The sequence below is a fragment of the Leptosomus discolor genome, chromosome 2 (assembly GCF_034619465.1).
Source record: "Leptosomus discolor isolate bLepDis1 chromosome 2, bLepDis1.hap2, whole genome shotgun sequence".
NCBI lineage: Eukaryota > Metazoa > Chordata > Aves > Leptosomiformes > Leptosomidae > Leptosomus > Leptosomus discolor.
The window spans coordinates 114,631,985-114,655,687 of NC_141392.1; the positions used below are offsets into that span (position 1 = coordinate 114,631,985).

General features: G+C 38.8%; 1 non-coding gene across 1 annotated transcript; it reads left to right on the forward strand.

Moving 5' to 3' along the window:
* Positions 1-2,131: 2,131 nt before the first annotated feature.
* Positions 2,132-2,203, forward strand: TRNAE-CUC (transfer RNA glutamic acid (anticodon CUC)). Its single transcript has one exon. It is a non-coding gene; the product is annotated as a tRNA-Glu (tRNA).
* The last annotated feature ends 21,500 nt before the right edge of the window (positions 2,204-23,703 follow it).

Consider the following 23,703-nt stretch of genomic DNA (forward strand, 5'->3'; position numbering starts at 1 on the left):
GAAGAACAAATGTAGACAAGCCACAGATAAAATTAAAAAAATAAATGTTGACACCTTGAAATAAAAATATCATAGAATCATATCAGTTTAGGTTGGAAAAGACCTTCAAGAACATCAAGTCCAACCTTTAACCTAGCACTGCCAAGTCCACCACTAAGCCATGTCCCTAAATGCCACATCTATATATCTTTTAAATACCTCCAGGAACAGTGACTCAACCGCTTCCCTGGGCAGCCTGTTCCGGTGCTTGATAAACCTTTTGGTAAAGAATTTTTCGTAATGTCCAACCTAAACCTCCCCTGGCACAACTGGAGAAGATTTCCTCTTGTTCTATCACTTGTTACTTGGTAGAAGAGACCAACACAAACCTCACTACCACCTCCTTTCAGGTAGTTGTAGAGAGCAATAAGGTCTCCCCTCAGCCTCCTCTTCTCCAGATTAAAGAACTCCAGTTCCCTCAGCTGCTCCTCATAAGACTTGTGCTCTAGACCCTTCACCAGCTTCGTTGTCCAAAGAAGATCTTTCTTGTAGTGAGAGGCCCAAAACGGCACACAGTATTCGAGGTGTGGTCCTACTAGTGCCGAGAACAGGGGCACAATCACTTCCCTACTCCTGCTGGCCACACCATTGCTGATACAGGCCAGGATGCTGTTGGCCTTCTTGGCCACCTGGGCACACTGCTGGCTCATGTTCAGCTGGCTGTTGACCAGCACCCCCAGGTCCTTTTCCACCAGGCAGCTTTCCACCCACTCATCCCCCAGCCTGTGTTGTTGCATGGAGTTGTGTCCTAAGCGCAGGACCTGGCACTTGGCCTTGTTAAACCTCATACAGTTGACTCTGACTCATCGATCCAGCCTGTCCAGGTCCCTCTGCAGAGCCTTCCTACCCTCAAACAGATCAACACTCCTGCCCAATTTAGTGTCGTCTGCAAACTCACTGAGGGAGCACTCAATCCCCTCATCCAGATCATTGATAAAGATATTAAACAAGACTGGCCCCAACACTGAGTCCTGGGGAACACCACTTGCAAACAGCTGCCAGCTAGATTTAACTCAATTCACCACTGCTCTTTGGGTCCAGCCATCCAGCCAGGTTTTTTACCCAGCAGAGTGCACCCATCGAAGCCATGAGCAGCCATTTTCTCCAGAAGAAGGCTGTGTGAAATAGTGTCAAAGGCTTTACTAAAGTCTAGGTAGACAGCATTCCTCATCCATTAAGCAGATCACCTTGTCATAGAAGGACATCAGGTTGGTCAAGCAGGCCCTGCCTTTCATAAACCCATGCTGACTGGGCCTGATCACCTGGTTGTCCTGTACGTTCTGTGTGATGGCACTCAGGACGATCTGCTCCATAACCTTCCTCAACACCGAGGTCAGACTGACAGGGCTGTAGTTCCCTGGATCCTCCTTCAGGCCCTTCCTGTAGATGGGTGTCACATCTGCTAACCTCCAGTCAGCTGGGACCTCCCTGGTTAGCCAGGACTGCTGATAAATGATGGAAAGTGCCTTGGTGAGCAGTTCTGCCAGCTCCCTCAGTACGTTTGGATGGATTCCATCTGCCCCATAGACTTGTGTGTGTCTAAGTGGTGTAGCAGGTTGCCAACCATTTCCACTTGGATTATGGGGGCTTCATTCTTCTACTCGTCCCTGTCTTCCAGCTCAGGGGGATGGACACCCAGAGAACAACTGGTCTTACTACCAAAGACTGACTCAAAGAAGGCATTAAGTACTTCAGCCTTTTCCTCATCCTTGGTCACTATGTTTCTGCCCATATCCAATAAAGGACGGAGATTCTCCTTTCCCTCCTTTTGTTTCTAATGTATTTAGAGAAACATTTTTTTATTGTCTTTTATGGCAGTAGCCAGATTAAGTTCTAGCTGGGCTTTGGCCCTTCTAATTTAAGTCCATTTAACTCCAGAACAACCCCATGCAGTGCTACAGGCTTGGGGATGAGTGGGTGGAAAGCTGCCTGGTGGAAAAAGACCTGGGGGTGCTGGTCAACAGCCGGCTGAACATGAGCCAGCAGTGTGCCCAGGTGGCCAAGAAGGCCAACAGCATCCTGGCCTGTATCAGAAATAGTGTTTGTAGTGTTTGTATCAGAAATCTAATCTATTTTAATCAAATCTTTATGTTCCCTGGTGGTCTAGTGGTTAGGATTTGGCGCTCTCACCGCCACGGCCCGGGTTCGATTCCCGGTCAGGGAAACAGTCCTTTGTGGAGCTCAATGTGTGTGGTGTGAGGAACATGCAATATTATATCTACTTCTCAAAACTGAAGCCCCTTCTTACCAACATTTACAATTTATACTACATACTTAAACCATTTTTATATCCAATGTGCAGATTTATACATTCTTGTTAACTACCATCCGCTATCCCTCAACAGATAGATATTATCCTCCCATTCCATGGTCTTCCACCACTCCCCTAAATGTTTATAAGAGCAGGCTAGGACTGGGGCCCTACCTGTCAAGATGGGTTCCCAGACAGAAGAAGCAGCATGTTCAAGTACTGAGTGCCAACACCATCTTGGTTTGGATCTACTTGCCCGGTTCCTTTGCAAAGCTCACTCTGCATCAGTTCAGGTGTACCTTCTATGCTACTTCCTACAACATATACTAACAGATTATTTTTTCCCCAAGGCTAAATTTCCTTGAGTCACACATCAAATTTCCCCATCCTTCTGCATTAACTACCGAGTACACCCAGGTTCCTGAGCAAAGACAATCCCATGAACAGATTTGACTTTTCTCAAGGGAGAAGCAACCCACAGCACCCTTCCCAGCCACTTTCTTACACGCATATATTTGTGCTGGTTTTGGCTAGGATAGGGTTAATTTTCTTCATAGTGGCTAGTATGGGGCTATATTTTGGAATTGTGCTGGAAACAGTGTTGATAATGCAGGGATGTTTCATTTATTACTGAGCAGTGCTTACACAGAGACAAGTTCTTTTCTGCTCCTTAGGCTACTCCACCAGTGATGAGGTTGAGGGTGCACAAGAAGTTGGGAAGGGACACAGCTGGGAAGCTGATCCCCACTTACCAAAGGGATATTCCATACCATATGACATTGTGCTCAGCAATAAAAGTTGAGGAAGAAGGGAGGATATTCAGAGTGATGGCATTTGTCTTCCCCAGTAACTGCTACACATGATGGAGCCCTGCTGTCCTAGAGATGGCTGAACATGTGCCTGCCAATGGGAAGTGGTGAATGACTTCCTAATTTTGCTTTGTTTGTGCACACAGCTTTTGCTTTACCTCTTAAACTGTCTTTATCTCAACCCATGAGTTTTCTCATTTTTACCCTTCCAGTTTCTTCCCCCACCCCTCTGACCGGGAGTGAGTGAGTGGCTGGGTGGTGCTTAGCTGCCAACTGGAGTTAAATTGCGACAGCGCTATGGGGACCTTATATCCTCTCACAGTATATAGGGGTTTTGTCTGGGCAGGACCAGAATGGTTAGCAGATCCTCTGTTGTTAACCAGCCAAGTGGCTTCTGCTAAATTTATATCCCAATGCCTCCATGCCCCATTGCCCAATGTTTTCAACATACCCTTGAAGAGTCCATTGTATTTCTCAATTTTTCCAGAAGCTTGTGGGTGATAGAGTATATGATACTCCCAGTCAATATCATGTTTCTTGGCCCAGGAGGTTATGAGCTTATTTTGGAAATGAGTCCAACTGCCTGACTCAATTCTTTCTGGGGTACCATGTCCCCACAAATTTTCTTTTCAAGGCCTTTCAAGGTATTTTTGTCAGTGGCATGGTTTGCAGGATGTTTCTAGCTACCCAGCAGCTGTGTCTACCATGGGAAGTATGTAGCGCTTGCCTTGGTGTGTTTGTGACAGTGGTCCAATATATTCAGTTTGGCAGGCCTCACCATATCAAAAATCCAGTCATCACTCTCTATTCCAGGGAGACTTGTGTGGCTCGCTTGACTGTGGCACATGTTTCATATTCATGGGTGATGTATGTGATGGCCTCCATGGCCAGGTCCACTCCTCGATCCTGAGCCCATTGGTATGTTGGTATGTTGCATGTCTCCCTAGATGTCCTGATGTCTTGTGGGCCCATTGAGCTACAAACAACTCACTCTTACACTCCCAGTCCAGTTTCACCTGAGCCACTTCAATTTTGACAGCCTTGTCTACCTGTTCATTGTTTCGATGTTCTTCAGTGGCCTGGTTTTTGGGCATGTGAGCATCTACATGGCGTACATTTAGATGTACATCATATGTCATGGTATGTAATGATAAACCAGTATTTTAATGAACGGTTAGGTATACTGCCTATTTTTCATATCTTCATACTTTCCTTGGACTGTCTATTTGGCTTGTAAAATTACTCTTTGGAAGGCAAACTGATCTTTCCCTCTTTATCATGTTTGGGATTCACGACTCCTTTTGTAGATGACTTACAGGCAAGAACCATTTACAACAGAGGAATTAAACATCAGTTTTCATGATTCAATAGTTTCTATTAGACTATTCTACAACAAACTGTGCCAAGATGAAACTCAACCTTAAGCAGGATGTAGCCTTAGGTTCTGAGATCAGGACTTGAAGTGTGCTGCGAAATTGTGAGGGCTGTCTACATGGAAGTGGGTATCACCTTTCTTTTTTTTTTTTTTTTTTTGTTCCTGATTCCTGGGGCATAGGGTGATTTTCCAAAAATATCATCACACCAAACATTCTTCTGCTTTTATGAGATAACTGCACATATTGTTACATCTTTGCTAAGATCTACTGTTATGATTTACTTGGTCTTTATCATCATTAGTTCATGCTTTATTCTGGAATTATTGGTCGCTTATTTGTGACTGGAATAAATGGGACCAGGTCCCTTTTCAGTACCCAGTTCACTCACTAGCAGATTTTATTGCTTAAAATTTTTGGCCCACGCTATGTAACACAAGCCTCTAATTTTGCTATTCTTTCGTGCAATTCATAGTGTTGGATGAAGTTACAGATTTTTACTTCTGTATTTATTATCACATTTTAAATACTTAAGATTTAAACAAAAATAATGTCTATTTTCTGTTGTTTCCTCCATTCATTATATCATTCCATTGCTATAGTTCTAGCATGGCACAATGGTAGAGATAATCCATATAATTAAATTGACCTGAACAAAGGCTTTTGTGCTAATAGCTTGCTAATTTTTTTCAGTTACATCAGTTATTGTTGTTCATACAATCTAATAACTCTTCCTGCAAACTTTTCTTTCTTAAACATCATGGCTACAAATAAATCCATCAGCATCTGTTTTCGTTTAGTTTTTCTAATAGGTATGATATTTGGGGTTTGTTTGTTTGTTTGTGCTTTTTTTTTAAAGATATTTTTAATTTGAAAACTTTCATTCTTGCTCGTTGGAGACAATTAGACTTTCTGTGTAGAGTTTTGTCTATATGTTGCATATAGCAACTAAGAGAGGAGCTACACAGTCCACAGATCTTTGATCTTTCCCTTGTCACTCCAAATTCCATAGTTTCTACACTTCTCTGAGTCAATCTAAATCCAGTCTCAATAGCAAGAGTAGCACTTAAAATTACTACTTGTCTTTTATTGATATTTTAAGCCACTGTGAAATTTATTTGGAGAACTTTTGCATACCATTCATGGAACAGCATACATAACGTGATCGTCCTACTGTCTTTTATTTTACTAAAAAATTCTGTACTTTCTTCTGTAGTTCACAGAATCACAGAATAACAGAATTTTAGGGGTTGGAAGGGACCTTGAAAGATTGTCTAGTCCATACTCCCTGCCAGAGCAGGACCACCTAGAGCAGGTCACACAGGAACGTGTCCAGGTGGGTTTTGAATGTCTCCAGAGAAGGAGACTCCACAACCTCTCTGGGCAGCCTGTTCCAGTGCTCTGTCACCCTCACAGTGAAAAAGTTCTTCCTTATGTTAATGTGGAACCTCCTGTGCTCCAGCTTGCACCTGCTGCCCCTTGTCCTGTCATTGGCCATCACCGAGAAGAGCCCGTCTCCATCCTCCTGACATTCGCCCTTTACGTATTTATAAACATTGATGAGGTCACCCCTCAGGATCCTCTTCTCCAGGCTAAAGAGACCCAGCTTACTCAGCCTTTCATCATAAGGGAGATGTTCCACCCCCTTAATCACCTTTGTGGCTCTGTGCTGGACTCTTTCCAGCAGTTTCCTGTCCTTCTTGAACTAAGAGGCACAGAACTGGACACACTATTCCAGACACAGTCTCACCAGGGCAGAGGAGAGGGGGAGGAGAACCTCTCTCGACCTACTGACCACATCCTTTCTAATACACCCCAGGATGCCATTGGCCTTCTTGGCCACGAGGGCACATTGCTGGCTCATGGTCATCCTGCTGCCCACCAGGACCCCCAGGTCCCTTTCCCCTACGCTACTCTCTAACAGCTCAGTCCCCAGCCTAGACTGGTACCTGGGGTTGTTCTTTCCCAGATGCAAGACTCAACACTTGCCCTTGTTGTATTTCATTACATTTCTCCCTGCCCAGCTCTCCAGCCTGTCCAGGTCTCTCTGAATGGCAGCACAGCCTTCTGGTGTGTCAGATACTCCTCTCAGTTTTGTGTCATCAGCAAACTCACTGACAGTGCACTCTGTTCCCTCATCCAGGTCACTGGTGAATATATTGAATAGCACTGGTCCCAGCACCAATCCCTAAGGGACTCCACCAGATACAGGCCTCCACCTAGACTCTGTCCCATTGACCACAACTCTCTGACTTCTTTCTTTCAACCAACTCACAATCCACCTCACTACATGATCATGCAGACCACACTTCCTCAGTTTAGCTGCAAGGATGCTGTGGGAGACAGTGTCAAATGCTTTACTGAAATCAAGATAAACCACATCCACTGCACTGCCAACATCTATCCAACTGGTTATGTCTTCACAAAAGGCTATCAGGTTGGTCAAACATGACGTCCCCTTGGTAAAACCATGTTGATTGCTCCTCATGACCCTCTTATCCTTGATATACCTATCCTTCCACAAAGTGCTCTAGTGAAGAACATCAAAGCATCAAAATAAGTATGTTTAACGATGACTAGCAATTTATTCTCAAGCTTTCTATAGGACTGAAAAAACATGAACTTTCTCCTCTGGAACATCATACTTTCAATTTTTTTTGTTTGTTTGTTTTGGTTTGGGTTTTTTTTTTGTTTTTTGTTTTTTTTTTTCCCCAGTTTTTCCATGGTAGACAATGATCTGGCTAAGAATTTATTGCCATTGTCAATAAAGCTGTGCTGTGCCAGTAACTGCAGTTTGACAAGTATTTTTTCTTCAGGAGTTAGACAATTAAAACCACTTAATTACTTTTTTCTCTTCCTTTCAAGCGTTGTTTCAGAAATGGTGTAGACAGTCACATTTTGGTCACCTTTAGAAGTTTGTTACCTTTTATTAACAGCAGGTTAATTCAGCTTCTTAATAGCATTTACAGTTTTATTTGTAGTGCATAATTATCTGCAGATAAAAAGATTTGGGGAGCAATATAATATCTATGAAGATAATCCTGATTTATTCAGAAAAAATATGTGTTTTATATATTAATCATCAGTATAAGCATATTCTCCTATTCCTTTTGATGGTAATGATCATTTGCTTTGTCATCTATGAAGGTTTTGATATTTCTCTTATTTGTCTATTAACTTTTTAGGCTTCATCTTCTGATTTGTTAATTAGTGGCTCCATTTCCCCTCACTATTAAACCTGTGTTTTCTACACTGAACCTGAGATTCCATTTTTTATCTCCATTATTTTTCACATGCCTGAATTATTTTCTCCAGAAACCTTATATTTTGTCAGTTTACAAACTCTTTGCCTCTGTTTAATATTTGTCTAATGATTTGATAATCTTAAATTTCTTCTTTTCTTGCTAATATCATTTTATGATTTTCTCTCCTGGAGCTTATGATCTAATTATGATGTCTGCTTTCAAAAAAGTCCAGTGTATGTCATGCACTTCATGTAAATATACATCTTTTCATTGTCACATCCATCTTCTCCAGTCTTAGTAGACTCATTCCTCTTTACTGCCTTTCCCTTAGACTGCCTCTTTTACATCTTTATGAGCACATTTGTGAAAGCCTTCAGTCCCTACAAGAATTGTTACCCTATTTTTATGATATAAATAGGCATTTTATAAAACCTTCAATGTGTAGAGGAGTTAATTATTGTATTTTATGGGATGTACTTATTATTCAAAGCTTATTCATATGTATTATGTTTGTAAGAAATATGTTGACTAGGCCATTTTTCTGGCACATACAACAAACAAGGCATATAAAATGTTTTTTACAAGTAGCAGTCTACTTTAACTCACTATCTATAAGTTGGCTTTGTTTTTTAAACACTTGGCTATAAAATTTGAAGCTACTCATTGCTTTGCTCCAAGTTTTCCATGCTATTATAACAGGGCAATGTTTGCGTAAAAAGAGCTCACACAGTTCATACAGAAACCACAAAATATTTTGTTAAGATAGACTATCAGAAGGTAAACCAGCTGTTAAGAGATTGCCCTGGAGCTGACCTCAAAAAGGAGAAGACTGAAAAAGATAGAGGCAATTATGAAACTATGTGCTTCACTAGTCAAGGTATTTCACCAACATCTTGTAAGCCTAATAAAATGCATATGGAGTTACATGGTCGGGTGTGAATTTATCACAGATCACCTGACTAATCGGCTTTTTTGAGCCACACTGTGGAGCCAATAGGACAAGGAGCAATGGTTTTAAACTAGAAACGGGTAGATTTAGATTGAATATTAGGAAGAAGTTCTTTATCATAAGGGTGGTAAAGCACTGGTACAGCTTGCCCAGAGAGGTGGTGGAGGCCCCATCCCTGGAGACATTCAAGATCAGGCTTGATGGGTCTCTGGGCAACTTGATCTAGCTAAAGATGTCCCTGTTCACTGCAGGGGGGTTGGACTAGATGACCTTTGGAGGTCCCTTTTCTCATTTCTGCTACAAGATACATTGAAGAAACAAATGGTTGAAATAAACAACAAATGAGCAATCCCCATAAAAATCAAGACTGTTAAAATGTAATACTTACATGTGGTACAATAGCAAGAGGCAAAGATACAAGTAGGCATAAGAATGACCACTAAGAAATACACAAATTTTATGGTTTGCATGTGTCTGTCCCTGGATTTAGCAAAGCATTTAGGCGTATGTGGAATTTCAAGCATTAGCTTAAATTTCAGTGGAAATTAAGGATATATAACCAACGCTAAACATGTCCTGAAGTACATTGCTGTCTGAACTAGACTGTAGAATCAGTCTTTATGTCTCTGATGTTTTAATTTTCTTATTGAAGAATAAGAAGGGAAATACTTGAAAAAAGATAAAAGACAAGATTTTGCTGGAGCAACACTATAGATTTTCCATTTATAAATTTTGTCTTGCTTTTTTTCAAAATTGTTAGAATTATATGATGCAAGGTATTTCCAAAGACATTGTTGTAGCATTAAGTTTAGACTTTCCCTTAGATTTTCTAAATGTAGCTCAAAGATCATCAAATGAAGAACTCAAGGAATATATCTAATAAATTACTTCAATTTGGCATATCCTAATTTCTCCCCTCCTCCCAATCAATCTTTTGGTCATTAAAGCAAAATTAATTTGTGAGTACAAAAAAGTATCTAAGTGGGAGAAGGAATTTGTGAAATGCTGCATCTTTGTTTCTCTGATGGGAGCTATGTGTACTGCCCAGCGCATGTACTACTAGATCAGGTATCTAAGCTAACCAAGGAGATTCGAGATCTGTTTGATAAAATTTAGGCTGTAATTATACCTTTTAGAATAAAGAAACCCAATGATTGATCAATGATAAACAATCTGTTGGCAGCATCACCACTGTTGGACATAGTTACCTAAACCTTAGTAGAAAGACATTACTGAAAGCTAAATCCATGCTGCCAGAAGATTCAAACTGGCAGAAAAAAACCCTCAAAAAATATTGATCAGGTGATGCAACATTTTATGGGAAATGATTCACACCAAGACAGTTTTATATTGGTGCCTCTTATGCTTGTAATAATTTGTCTGCATTTTTATTGCATGTTATTAAAAAAGCTATGGAGAAATGTTGCAGTTATTCTGGCTAAAAACACACTTTGATTGTGTAAAAAAACCTGGATAAGTAATCATAAAAACCTGTCAGACTTCCTAGCAACATTAAACATTATTTTTCATTCTTTACTGATAATTTTAAGATGGAACATCATGCATATATCTAAAATTGTTGAGACAAAACATTAAATGCCTATAATAGCAAGTGCCTACATTTCACTGCTACTGCCTAAATATTCAAATTTCACAACAATAATATTCATAAAATGGTTCCCTCATGATTGAAAACAATTGTAGATTCAGTGAATATGTTGCTAAAATAAGTTAACCTTATTAAAAGAGCTTCTGACTTATGATAATTTTGTTTCCAAATGTGTGTGAAGCCAGAATAACTGGTCCTACTCAGTAAGCACAGATCACGGTGCAGTATTTTCCTACTGTGGAATGTCTGAAATCATTTGCCTTTTTCTAGAGAATCCTTTGCTGGCTCCCTTTACACAGAGCTGGCTCGCTTATTTCAACCAGTTACTGTATTTAATATAATATTATGAAAAAATTGTGCTTGTAGCATGTTTTCATAAATTAGCAAGTCTCTGTGTTATATCTCTTCAAACAAGTGGAAATCTTGTCCTTTATACAATCTCTTTTTCAAGGTATAAGCAACCCTAAACTGTTGCAATATATATCTTTGACAAGTCTCCTTTTCAGATTTCTGCTGTTTTATTATCTTATCAACTATTTATCTGAATTTTTTTTGTATATTTCTGTGTTCAGGTACCTGACTGATATAGAATTCCACAAGTAGCTAGCTAGATCCAAATAAACAGATTCAAATAAATAAAAGCATTTACAAATTCTTGTTACTTCACAATTCTTGAAGTCAAACAGAAATATGCTAATAATATTTGTAAAGATTACAATTTCACAACTATATTATTAATTAAAATTATCTTGATTAAACAAAATTTGTAGACTCCAGGAGTAAAATGTGTGATAAAGGAAATGTTAGTAACCTTATCACTGTAAATCTAAAAAACCCAAACACTTACTAATATGTTTTTTGGTAAAAGAAGTGTAATAAATGTGTTGTAGAAACCTTATTTTACAGAGCGATAGTATATCTAATTTCAGCTTCCTCAGGTGGTACACAGACTGAATGCAGAAACACAATACTGCAAGACAACATTTTAAGAGATTTCAAGAGTTCTGCACAGCTTAGACAAATAATTCCTCCGGAAAAGTAAGATTTTCCCAAGATTCTATAAATTAAATAGTCAAACTAGAAAAAAAAATAATAGTTACTATACACATTGTAAAAGAAAAATAATTGTTACTTCACTGTTACTTTATGCTATTTATAGAATTTTCTATTATGAAAAAAAATTTTTTTTACTATTTTGAAACATGAAATTAAATGTTAATATTAATAAAACAAAAAAATTGTTTTCCTGGAAGATGTACAGAAAAGGCTTTGTCTGAATTTTTTACAAGCAAAATAAACTCTCATTAAATCAAGAACCTTTTTTATTCATAACAGAAGTTGAGTTTAGGCTGCAAAATACATACTAGAATCCAAAAGCAATGCTTTCCAATTCCTTTTTAACCAAAATTTGGTCTAAAATCTATAATACTGAGCTAACTTTATAGTCATCTGCCATCATTTAAAAAATTGTTTTATTGCATGCAGATATCTGAATTATGGTTGACTTATTTAATAAAACAATAAAAATAGCTTTTTTTTTAAGATTCCTAATCATAATGTTCACTATATATTTCATCACATTCCATTTTTTAATAATGTCAGTATAAAAGATGACTGCTCTGTGGTGTTGCATTGATAATAAAATGAAGTTACAAAGTGTGAGTTTTCTAACTCGGAAAAACTAATCTAAGATGGACTGACTAGTGTAATATCGATCAAAACTTAATAATATTTCATCTCTTTTCAGATTTGACAAATGAGACAGTTTAAATTTCTCCAGCTTCTCAGGCAGTTTGAGACACACATTTGAATTCCTTCTCCCAGAGATGGGGAATCTAAATTTGGACTTAATTCCACATTCTTTCCTTGGGTAAAAATCTTATTGTTTGACTTATTATTTGTACCAAGCTTTTAACATCCATTTACTGAGACTGATAATTAACTCAAAGTAAGAACTGTAAGAGCACTATGAGCCTCTATGGTAGTTTGAAAGCTTTGCAATTAGTAGACATTAATTTCCTTATATGCATATGTAAGGCTTTATCCGAAGTTTTATCAAATGTAATGTAAAAGTTCACGCTAACTTCAGTGAAAATTGAGAATGCTCACAAAAAGGTCCAGATAAGCATGAGTACATTTAACATTAGATACACGAATAGCACCATTGAAGGCAGAGGAAACTATTCTCATTCTTAAAATGAGTATGTGCTTAAAGAACCAGCCTTTACATTTATTTTATCTTCTCTAGGACTTTGAACAGCAAATAAAATGAAGTCAGTCTGAACTAAGGCCTTGAACAAATGAACCTGGAGAAACATGCAGTTGTACATCAGACTCCAGTAAAACATATGTCACACCTTGCCAAATACATAGAGCAATTCACTGGAATGCAAGCTTCCTCCTGAAAGAAACTAACAGCTTTACAGAGGGGCTCTGCAGATAGTAAGTTACATCAATCTTTATGGCAGACTTGTTCAGCTCAACTAATATAACAGCATACACAGAACTCTAGAAAACAAGCAGGAGTTCATTCATTCACAGTGTCTCCAGACCTGACAATTCGCTGTCTGCTGAAGTTGCACTTTTGTGCTGTTATTATTTCTCCATAACAAATGACAGGACATACACATATCACAGAAGATTTAGCATAACTGCTCCTGTTCCTTTGTGTTGAGATGCCTTCATTGACAGCACATATTTGTGACAAATAGCACTCAGTATCTTAGGATGTACTTATAGACCAATATAAACTTTTTACTTCTTGAAACAAATGTGCTGTGAATAACATGCACACATAGCAACATTACAAGTTATTTCTAGGCAAAAGGAGATTTGCAACACCCTTTAATTATTAAAAAAAAAAAAAAAAGAAAAAAAAAAGAAGAGTCTCTTCCACTTGAGTTATTTTCACAATCTTTATTATTTGCCTGGAATATGAATAAACTTATATTACATGCTGTAGAGTGGGAGGAGAGAAAGAATAAGAAGACAGCTATAAGCAATCACTAGAAACTTCCTCAGATTACTCATTGCATCTGTTTGTGCAAACCTGCGTGTGCTCAGCCTTATTAGTTGAATATATGTTCTTACAGAGGCAACTACTGTGTATCTCTAATAACAAGGTACAGGCCCATGATGCCTTGAGTACTGAGATTTATGATCAAGGAATCAAGAGGCTAAAGCAAGCCAAGACTCTTCTTGTCAGTCAGCAACTCCAGGGACCAGAGCAGCTCAATAACTGATGCCGCTGAGGAGGCATCTGTATCTGCTAAGATGATCTTCATCCTTCATAGCTGAGTGTGACTGAATGGGAAGAGAAAAGAGAGCTGGCAAAATCCCAAGGATATTTGACAGCATTGGATTTGCCTTTTATGAAGACGTGCACAGAGGCAATTAACAGGACTGCCCCAAGACTCCATATTTAAGAAGAGATGGTGGTAATGATCTGAGAAGTAGCATTTATTAATGAAATAATAGATGTTTGTACTCTTGGAAAACAACAGTATCTGCCTAAACCAGGATGATTTCCAATAAAATATACAGCATTAGTATGCAGCGCTACTGTCATCTCCCTGACTGAACGAAACAGAAAGGACCAGGATCTGAATCAGAACCAAAAAGTTTTTAACGTTTTTTAAAAATATATATAAAATATATACACCATATATTTATTTATATGTGCACAGGTACACACATAATATATATATATTTCCTACTATTGTTTCCTCCAATTTTTCCTGTTTCCCAGAATAGCCAGAAGTTCTTTCAGTACAGTAGAAGGCCTGTTTAATAGTCTAACTCCTCAGTGCAATACCAAAATAAGGTGATTTATCACGTTTAAATTTGCCAATTTCAACCAGAATCTGCAAGAGAATAATAAATTTTTCATGTTTGTGAATTTGCCTTTTGCCACCTCTAGTCTAGCAAAGCGAGAGAAGAAAAAAAAAATCAGAGATCAACAAGAAGCCTCACAATTATGATCTCTTTTCTATAGGGGGAATTAGTTTAATACCCTCCCCACTCCCAGCACACTCACAGATTATTAATATAACTACATCGTCTCTCTGGTACTACACAATTTCATAATCTTATTTGGCCAAAGTAGAACTTCACATATCATCCTGATACAAGTAAAATGCAAACGAAGATGTGGTTAATCATCAGAGATCAGATGTAGAGGACCATATGCTTATACAAGCCTAAAATCAGACTGGATAGAAAGAGCACGATTGCCAAAGGGATATTGAGATAAATGTTACTTAGAAATCACAAGAGAACAAATGATCAGCTGAAAAACACAATCATCCAAACCAGTCATGGGGGACTTTACTCCTGCCTCAAAATTATGGATTAGTTTGAGCCATTCAGATACCAAGGTGTGACAGAAAATGGCAAGTCCTTCAACATATGCTTGGGCGTGCAAGGAATGACAACGGGATTTTTTCTCATTTTAACTCATACTTGCAGTCCTAGTGCTTTTGTGCAGAAAGATTAGAGAAGCTGGCACAAGAAACCTGAAGCTGGAAGGGTGGTCACAGCTCCATCACTCCGCCTGTGAAGCTGATCTCTCTGACATCCAAGTCCGGCTTTGCCGTTATTTCACCCAATGCTCATACTGCGGAAATGTGAGTCAGGATCAGTCTCAGGACTCCCACCTCCTGTACTCATCTTAATCATCTTTTTTTTTCGCTGAGATCTATAGCTGCAATATGGGAGGTGAGTGCATTTGTGTGTGGGGAGAGTTAAAGCCTTTACTTTTTTGGCGATACATAGGCATAACTTTTTGTTTGTTGCTAAACAGACATAGATCGGGTCTTGTGTCTCCTCATGTGATCAGAAGCAATCAGTCCACTGTTACCAGTTATCCTAGAAAATAAAGCATTGCTTCCTCTCCTGCCCTGCTAGTAGGCATACGCATCACTCTCAAACCTAGCAAAGATATAAGCAATTGCACGGTCTTTAGAGAGCTGCACTGAAAGCATTTTCAGAGGAATTCCTGGCCTCTGAGGGAAGAGTTGTCAGCACTGATTTTCCCCATAGCAAAAGGTGTGAATATACAGCACCCTTAACGCTGCATTTGTTCAGTACTTGTGGCACTTTGCTGCAGCGTTAGCCAGAGTGATGTATAGAGGGAACCAGAGTTTCCACGGGAATGATGAATCTGTAGCACAGGAACTTTAAGTTTTTGAAATGCAATTTAACATTAACTACCAGTTTCTGCCGACCCCTTGAACACTCCTGGAAAAGAACTAAACCTCATAGAGCTACTGCTCAGGGAAAAGTAGTCCCCTGAAACAGGGAGCTAGCCTTGGCTCTCAGTAATCCTATTTTTTTCTTCTCTCAAGCCAATCACCAAAGAAATTATTCCCCTGTCACTACCAGAGTCATATTTCATATCACTTGAAGTTTGCAGCCGTAGGTGAAAAAGTAAAAGAACAAAGTACAAAAAAGGAAAAGGGCAGAGAGCTTAGAAGCAATTTATGCTCTCAAGCTAACAAGGCAGCACAGAATTTTTTTAAGGCAATTACTAAAGAGCATATTGGTTTATAGTTCTATAAAAGAGGAATGAGTAAGGTCATTGTTTCATTTTTCATGTGTTTTAAGTCTGTATAGAAGGGTTTTACTTGTTTGGATCTTAAGGAATGGAACTGGTTTTCCTCTATTTGTGTCTGGCTGTTTCCCATCTTTCATCTCCCACTTTCCTCCTGCTAGCTTTTCACTGCTACCTAATCCAAAGAATATGTCACCTGTGACAGAAAAAATTGCTGGTACAGCCACATGAAAATTAGATAGTGCCCAGATGTTATCCCCACTCCTGTGTCTTTCCAGTTCGCTCTGATAATGTCTTTTGTTTTGCTTTATTAAGGGAGACAAGGTTGTAAAAGCTTCTTAGTGAAAGGGTAAATAACAAGTCTGACTTGAAATGGATAGTAGGGAAGGGCTCAAAACATCAGAATGTGCTGTTCTGTCCTTTTCTTCTGAAGAATTTGAGGAAGAAGAATAAAAATGTTTTCAAAAATACCTATGGCAGGTGTGTGTTTCTACAGACAACATTGTAGACCAGTATTTTTGTAAAGAACACTATACGGGTTTTTTAAATGATACATCTTATATAAATACACAAACATACGTATAATTATTTGTGTACAGTGCCAGAATAGATATTTGACAATACAATTACGCTGGATGCCTTCACTTCTAATTATCTAGATCAGATTACAAATAGGTGCCAGATGTTCCAAGTTCCAGTTGCAGTTAGGCAAATGATGGACTACCATTATTTTTCAACAGATAAACAGAATTTTTCTTTTGAATTTTCAATCTGTACTTTTCAATTATGTTTAGAACTAAACCTTGTTTCATATTCTTCCTAAATAAGATTTTGTTGACTTCGTTAATGAAACAAGTCTCGCATGAACAATGAGCCCACCAGGGAAATGGCATGAGGAGTGGAGATGTTGAGACACACCTGCACTTCAGCTAGACACTCACCCAATATTCAAATTAGATTAGCACCGTATGAAAGTAGATATATAAATTTTAAACTGCTAAATAATTGGCTCATTACTAGACCTCAAAATATAATGGGAATGAAACTCCTCTGCATCCATATTGTGTGCTTCCCTAAGCCAGTATAGGGATTAGTTGCTGGCCAAAGCCTCGTATTAGAAATGAATTGAAAGGGAGCATAGGAGAATGCCTAATAAAGATTGGACAAAGCCTGCTGGACCCCTGAGTCATGATGTGAAGAGCCACAGACAGGCTCTGTGAAGAACAAAGACAGGCTTTATCAATTGTAAGCTAGTCACAAGCAAATGCCTCAGAATATTCATGTTAAAATAAAGGAGCAGGTCACAGAACTGCAGTGAAGAGGGCATGGTAGATAAACATTAAACTTCAGTGTGAAACAAAGGCCAATGGCGTAACACAAGATAACAGTTAGATTTACATATGCTGGTGAATAAGGAGATGTTATTTCAGGATTGCCTCTACTACCAAAAGAGAAATCTAGTTCCTCCTCTGAAGTGTTAATAACATCCTACTCCTGCTCTGGTGTTAATGATGTAAGGAATCCTAGCCAGGCAGCATTGATTTCATTCTATTTCAGCGTGCCAGGATCTGTGTTCATTGAAACAAGGCTAACTATTAATCATTGCTATGCCTGTGCTTCTGTACATTTTATAATTCACTGAAAACAAAGTAGCATATGGTGGATAATATTTTCCAATTACTTTAGTTAAACAATGTAAAACAAATGTAAGAGATGGTGCTTCCTGTTGCTGGACAAAACACATCCCCATTTGCAGATAATCTGGGAAGAAATAAATCCTGGGACAGATGTTCTAATATAATTGATTTAAAAATTCTACGGCTTAAGACAGCCTGCTCTGCATCCTCTGATAACAGGCTATTACCTCTCGTCCCGAGACTGCACCCTTATACAGAGACAATTTCATACCTTCTACTGGGTTAAGTTGTCTCCATCCGGCATCCCATAGTTATTGCAGCATTGATTAGGAGTGAACTCTTGTTCTGCATCACAAATATTCTCCAACTACTAAGAACTAATTTATACACCTGCATAATTATTTCAGAATCTTCAGTGCTTTAAACAGTATTTCTGCACTTACTGCCAGCTGGTGTCAGCAACAGACAGGCTCTTTGATCAGTTACACCTGTACCTACAATATTTTTCCTCCTTCATATTGCCACATTCATGTCTTTGCTTTTGATTTCCAAGCCATACAAGACAAGCAAAAGAAGGTCATTCACATTTTATAAGCCATGCAAACAAATGTGATTTGTTTGCATTCACCTCCTAGCCTCTCTTTTTTTTCCAGCTGACAGCATCATCCTGAGGAACATTGTCAGGTGCAGTGAACCAGGTCTAAAAGGCCAGCAAGAATGTATGAAATAAAAGACGGAAGAGAGACAGAGAAAATTGCTGAAGAGAAAAGTAAGGGTTGTCTTCTTCCTCCTCTTTTGCTCAAAATTCTGAACATCAAAGAAAGTAAGTGCCAGAAATTTAAAATTATTCATTGTATAGGGGCATTATTAATTATTTCATGGAACTGCATGCCTAGAACATGGCTGCTATCAAGATTGCTCTTTAATCCTTTAAGACTGTTCTAAATATTGTCTGAATTAGTTACTATTTGTACAATGCTACCACTATATATGTAGCATGTTATTACAGTCTGTTATTATCCATGTATGCAGGGCCTGATCAGGCTTTCCATAAGCACAACTTTCTTGGATTGCAGCAGCAATTTTGCATGTTGAAAATTTCCAGTACAGAAACAGAACTGTACAAGCTGGGGAGAAACTAGATACTTAGTAGATATAGTAGATGATAAGTAGGTATAATACAGTCCCTTGAACCACGTGTACTAGTTGATTTCCCCTAAGTGACTTCAGTGTGGCATTATGCAGCTCAGACCTCCCTGTCTTAGGGAGTGCATTTGCAAATGGATATAAGAGAAGCTGTTTACTTTGAAGGGAGGGTAGGAGATCTCATCTCTTGTGAGAGATACTGAAAAAAGGCATTAAACTGTCTGATATAGCCACCAATCAAATTTTAACTAATGATCAACTAGAAGAACTGAATTACGGTTTTAAAAGTTGCTCTAACTTGTGTATACCTTTATGAAAGTAAACCAAAGATTTCCAAATGTGTTTCCTGCTTACTGCAATATGTTTGCTAAAGTTTAATGGTTTTAGTCTTGCTTTTTTATTTTAAACAATTTAAAACTAGATGTCAGCGGCACGAGGTTTATGAAGTCGACTTCCAAATCTATTTAGAGAACACTTTTACTCAAAGTATCAATCTATTGTGATTAACAATATTGAGGTGAGATTCAAAAAAAAAAAAAAATGGAGAAGACAAAAGTTATACAGAAAATTATACATAAAATTAGGTGATTTTTACATTTATATGCCCAAGGTTGTATTCCACGAACTTTTTTTTAATGTGAATTCCTCAACTTGGATGCATGTGAACTCTCAAAGCATCTCACAGTTAGAGTTGAAAGCCTGCTTTTCATACCTAGTTTTATATCTAGCCATGCTTAGTCACACAGCTCTGCAGTAAGGCAGCAAACTGAGACCGAGAAATTAGGCAGTGTGATGCCTTTGCCACTGAAGGGTCTGTACTGAGCAAGTACTAATATTTACCGCAGCACAAACACTTCAGCATCATCCACTTTTATCACAACAATTTGCTCTATGAGAAGCAGAGCTAGTGGTGCCTGATGACCTATATATGCGTGGGAATTGTGTCCTCTGTACCCTATATTCCTCATTGCCATAACCCAAACTCCCCTGTAATTCTAATGACAAATGTCTTCCTATAATTTCTGCTCATAATATACCCGCCTCCTCCTTACCTACTGCCTACTTTCTCTGGCATGCTGCCTGCCATTAGTTGGTGTATGCCACCGCTACTTTGGAGCAGCAAGGTCCTGGCTAATGATGGGTCAGTTTCTGCCAGGCTCAGTAGCAATTCTTTAAACAAAGACACTGACAGAGCTGATTTCCATGCAACTTATAATAACTTAAGATGGTGTGGATTACTACCGTTTTGTCAACTGTGCCAAAAATGTTTTCAAAAATTACTGTAAAAGTTTGATGGGTAGGCAATGATGGATGGCGTGAGCAGAGAATGACTCAAGTGGAATGCCCCTTTTCACAGAGGGTGAGCATTCATCCAGAAGCAAAGGTTTTTTGAATGTTATCCAGGGACTACAGTCTGGTCAACCTCAAATTGATTCCTGGGAAGGTGGTGGAGCAGACATACAAGGGACTAGGAAGTGATTGGCAGTAGTCAGCATGCATACATGAAAGGGAAATCATGCTTAATGAACTGGATAGCCCTCTATGAGATGACTGGCTTGGTGGAGGAGGGGAGAGAAGTTGATGTTTTATTTCAACTGTATTAAGTCTTTTGACTGTTTCCCATAACATCCTCACAGACAAACTGATGAAGTGTAGACTAGGTAAGTAGACAGTGAGGTAGACTGAACTGCTGGGCTCAAAGGGTTGTGAAAAACAGCATAAAGTTCAGCTGGAGTCTACTCACTACTGATGCATGTGAGGGGTCAATACTGGAGCCAGTACTACTTCATTCATGACTTGAAGGGTGGGACAGAATGTACCTCAGCAATTTTGTAAATGATACAAAACTCAGAGGAGCTGATACACCAGAGGGTTTTGCTGCCATTCAGAGGGACCTTGACAGGCTGGAGAATTAGACAAACTGGAGTCTCATGAAATAAAGGGAAATGCAAAGTCCTGCACCTAGGAAGGTATAATCCCAGACACTGGACAGGCTGGGGGGCAAACCAGTTGGAAAGCAGCTTTGCAGAAAAGGACTTGGGGACTGTGATTGACAAGATGGTGACTGAGAGCCAGCAGTGTGATCTCACGGCCAAGAAGGTCAACAGCATCTTGGGCTGCATGAGGAAGAGTGTCATGGGCAGGTCAAGGGGGTTATTGTTGTGGTAGTCAGCCTGAGGGGTTGTTTAAGTCCTTCTTTAGAACTGGCCTGTAGGCTGAGGCTACATCTATACTAGTGAACTGAGAAGTGCTGGGACCCTTCCCTGGGCCAGCTGGCATAGGTGGGCCGCATCCATGTTACTAAACTCTTTTGCCCACCAAAACAAGATATGCTGCATGCAGAATTTCTATTAAGGATGGTTCCTGGCCCATCGTAGGCCAGAATCTTTCCAGAGGCCATTTGGAAAAGTGTGATTTGCCCAGAGATGATGCTGTGCCAGGGACTGTTGTAATAACTAAACAGTCCAGATGGTTGGCACTACTTAGTTTATGAATATAGTAGTGGAACAGATGTAGTCTCAAATAAAAAAATTATCTTATGTAATTTAAAGGCCAAAGCCTAAATTGACCACACTAGCCTCCCTTAACCTAAATAGAGCAGTGGTAGATTAATCTTATTTTAGGTGATACCCTGTCCTCTCCACTGACTATGGTGCAATGTAGGGTGATTTAGAGTGATCATCTTAGATCAGAAAACTAGTTGTAATCTGTTAATCAGGGAAGATTTACGTGCTTAGGAGCAGATTGTGAAAGAATATTCAGATGTCAGAGAGGTGATGGATGCTTTGTGAGGATTTTAAAAGCAGATAGATCCTTAAATTCTACCCAGTCCTCCTCAACCATTGCTTAGTAACAACTTCTGTTGAATTTTGTCCTGGGCCAAACATGAATCAGAAGTGAAAATATATCACAGATCACCATTAATCAGTCTTTCTTTGAGAAACTGCACAGCTAGATAATAATGGGTCTTCAATCAAATTCAGTTAATTGCAAGCCCAGAACCTAAGCTATGTGAGTGAGTCTGTTAGTCTTGAATAAGCAGTGCCAGAAAAGGGTATTTATTACATTGGTTTGCCTCCCAGTGAAATTCTGTCCATGAATAAGGATTGCCTGAATATGCAGGGGAATTTATGATTGGCAGGGGGTTAATTTCAGTTTTCTTGCTGAAAAAAGAACCAAAGCAAATAACAAATTCATCTTTGCATGTCACATGTTCATTTTGTTAAGGAGAAGGGATGATATCTCAAAATATGAGTATGTTTTATTTACAAACAACTTTGTGTAAAGGCAGCTTGTCCACAGGTGCAGAGTGCTGATACTATTTTGTTGGGAAAATGATTTTAGAATGTTTTCAGGGACCTCATGGCAAGTAAATAAGTGTGATGATACAGGAAAATATATAAACACAAATAATTAAATTTCTGTTTTAAATCACCAGGAAAAACATTATGATTCCTAGGAGCAGATCCAGGCTCTCAGTTCAACAATCATCTGAAAAATAACAAAATTGTTACTGATGGGTAAACTCACTCACAGATGTGAACGATTCGTCATGTGTATATTCTTTTCTTTAAACTTTGGTTGCTATCTGGTGCTGGAATGATACCAATTCTCTTTTTCTGTCAGGATATCATGTTGGAAAAAATGACTAATTAGTAAAGACTTTTGCAGCTTGTCAGGAAGAGAATTTGGAATAAATTCTTGTCTAGAGCAATTAATTAAAATTAGGAGTGATACCATATGTAGATGTGATTTTCCCCTATTAATTAGAAGTCTCAATTACTTTGATCAGAGACCTCGCTACACCACTTTTGGGAAGCAATGGAAGTAGGTAACAAAATAGAAAGATCTTGAAAAGGCCAGTTATTCTAGTATCAAAAGTCTTTATTTTTTTTCTTAGTTGTCCTTATAGCATCACATAAAAGCTTTATTGGATTCAGATCTGAACTCCTGTGGAAGTTTATTTCATGCCTGAACCCTACTGAACCCAGAATAAATTTGTTCAATGTATATTAATGTTGTTTTGTTATTTCCCTTAGCAAGAGCAGCACGTCAAAGCATCTTAGAGCTTATGGGGACTGGCAGAGAGAATGCTCCTGCGGGGAATTTGAGGTATCAGGGTCTTGTGATCTCTATTTAGTTCCTGACAGCCAAAGTTTTCTTGTGAAACCTTACATGAGCTACTTAATATTTCTGTGCTTCTGTTTACCTCACATGTAGAAGGATAACAATAGCTTTCTCTCTTCTGTTCATCTGACTTGTCAAGTTAGAATAAAGTGACAAGCACAGCATGCTTGCACAGAAGTTCATACAGTGGGTCACAGCAGTCTTGTCTGGATAAGAAGGGCAGGGCAGAGGGCTCTGTACAACATCGCACGCAAATGGCCAACAGGGCGGGAAGCTAAACAGACAACTATTTCATTAACTGTGCTAATGATACTGCAGTGAAGACTTAGGTTGCCTTAATTTTTATATGTACAGTCATGGATCCCTTGTAAAATCCTAGCATAGGTTAGCTACATGTGTGTACAAGATAGCAGCCTTCTTAAACCCATCTTTAGATACATCTGTGTGGGGAATATTCTTTATTAGGATGGGAGGAAGATATAGATCTATGTTCTATTTAAAAAAAATAAATAAACAAAATAATTTCTTCTCTTTTGTATAGTCCTTCACAATATTGAAAACAGTAGCATATTTTTATTTCAAATTAGTTTTTGTTCTCTTCATTTCCTACTATAATGCTTGTGTCATCCATGGTACAGATCACTTTTTTTTTTTTTTTTAAATCTGTGCCTCTTCTTTATCCATCTTGCAAAGGTCTGTAGTCATAGAATCATAGAATGGTTTGGGTTGGAAGGAACTTTAAAGTAGTTCCACCACCCCTGCCATGGGCAGGGACACCTTCTCCTAGATCAGATTGCTCAAAGCCCCATCCAGCCTTGAACACTTCCAGGGATGGATGCAGACCAGTCCTGGTCTGTATTTTAATGAGGTGATCCATGGACACTTGAAAGTTTGCTGAATGCAGTCAGCAGTAATGAAAAGGCACTCTGCAGCAGCACAGGTGTTTAAAGTCTATGGAATTTAGTA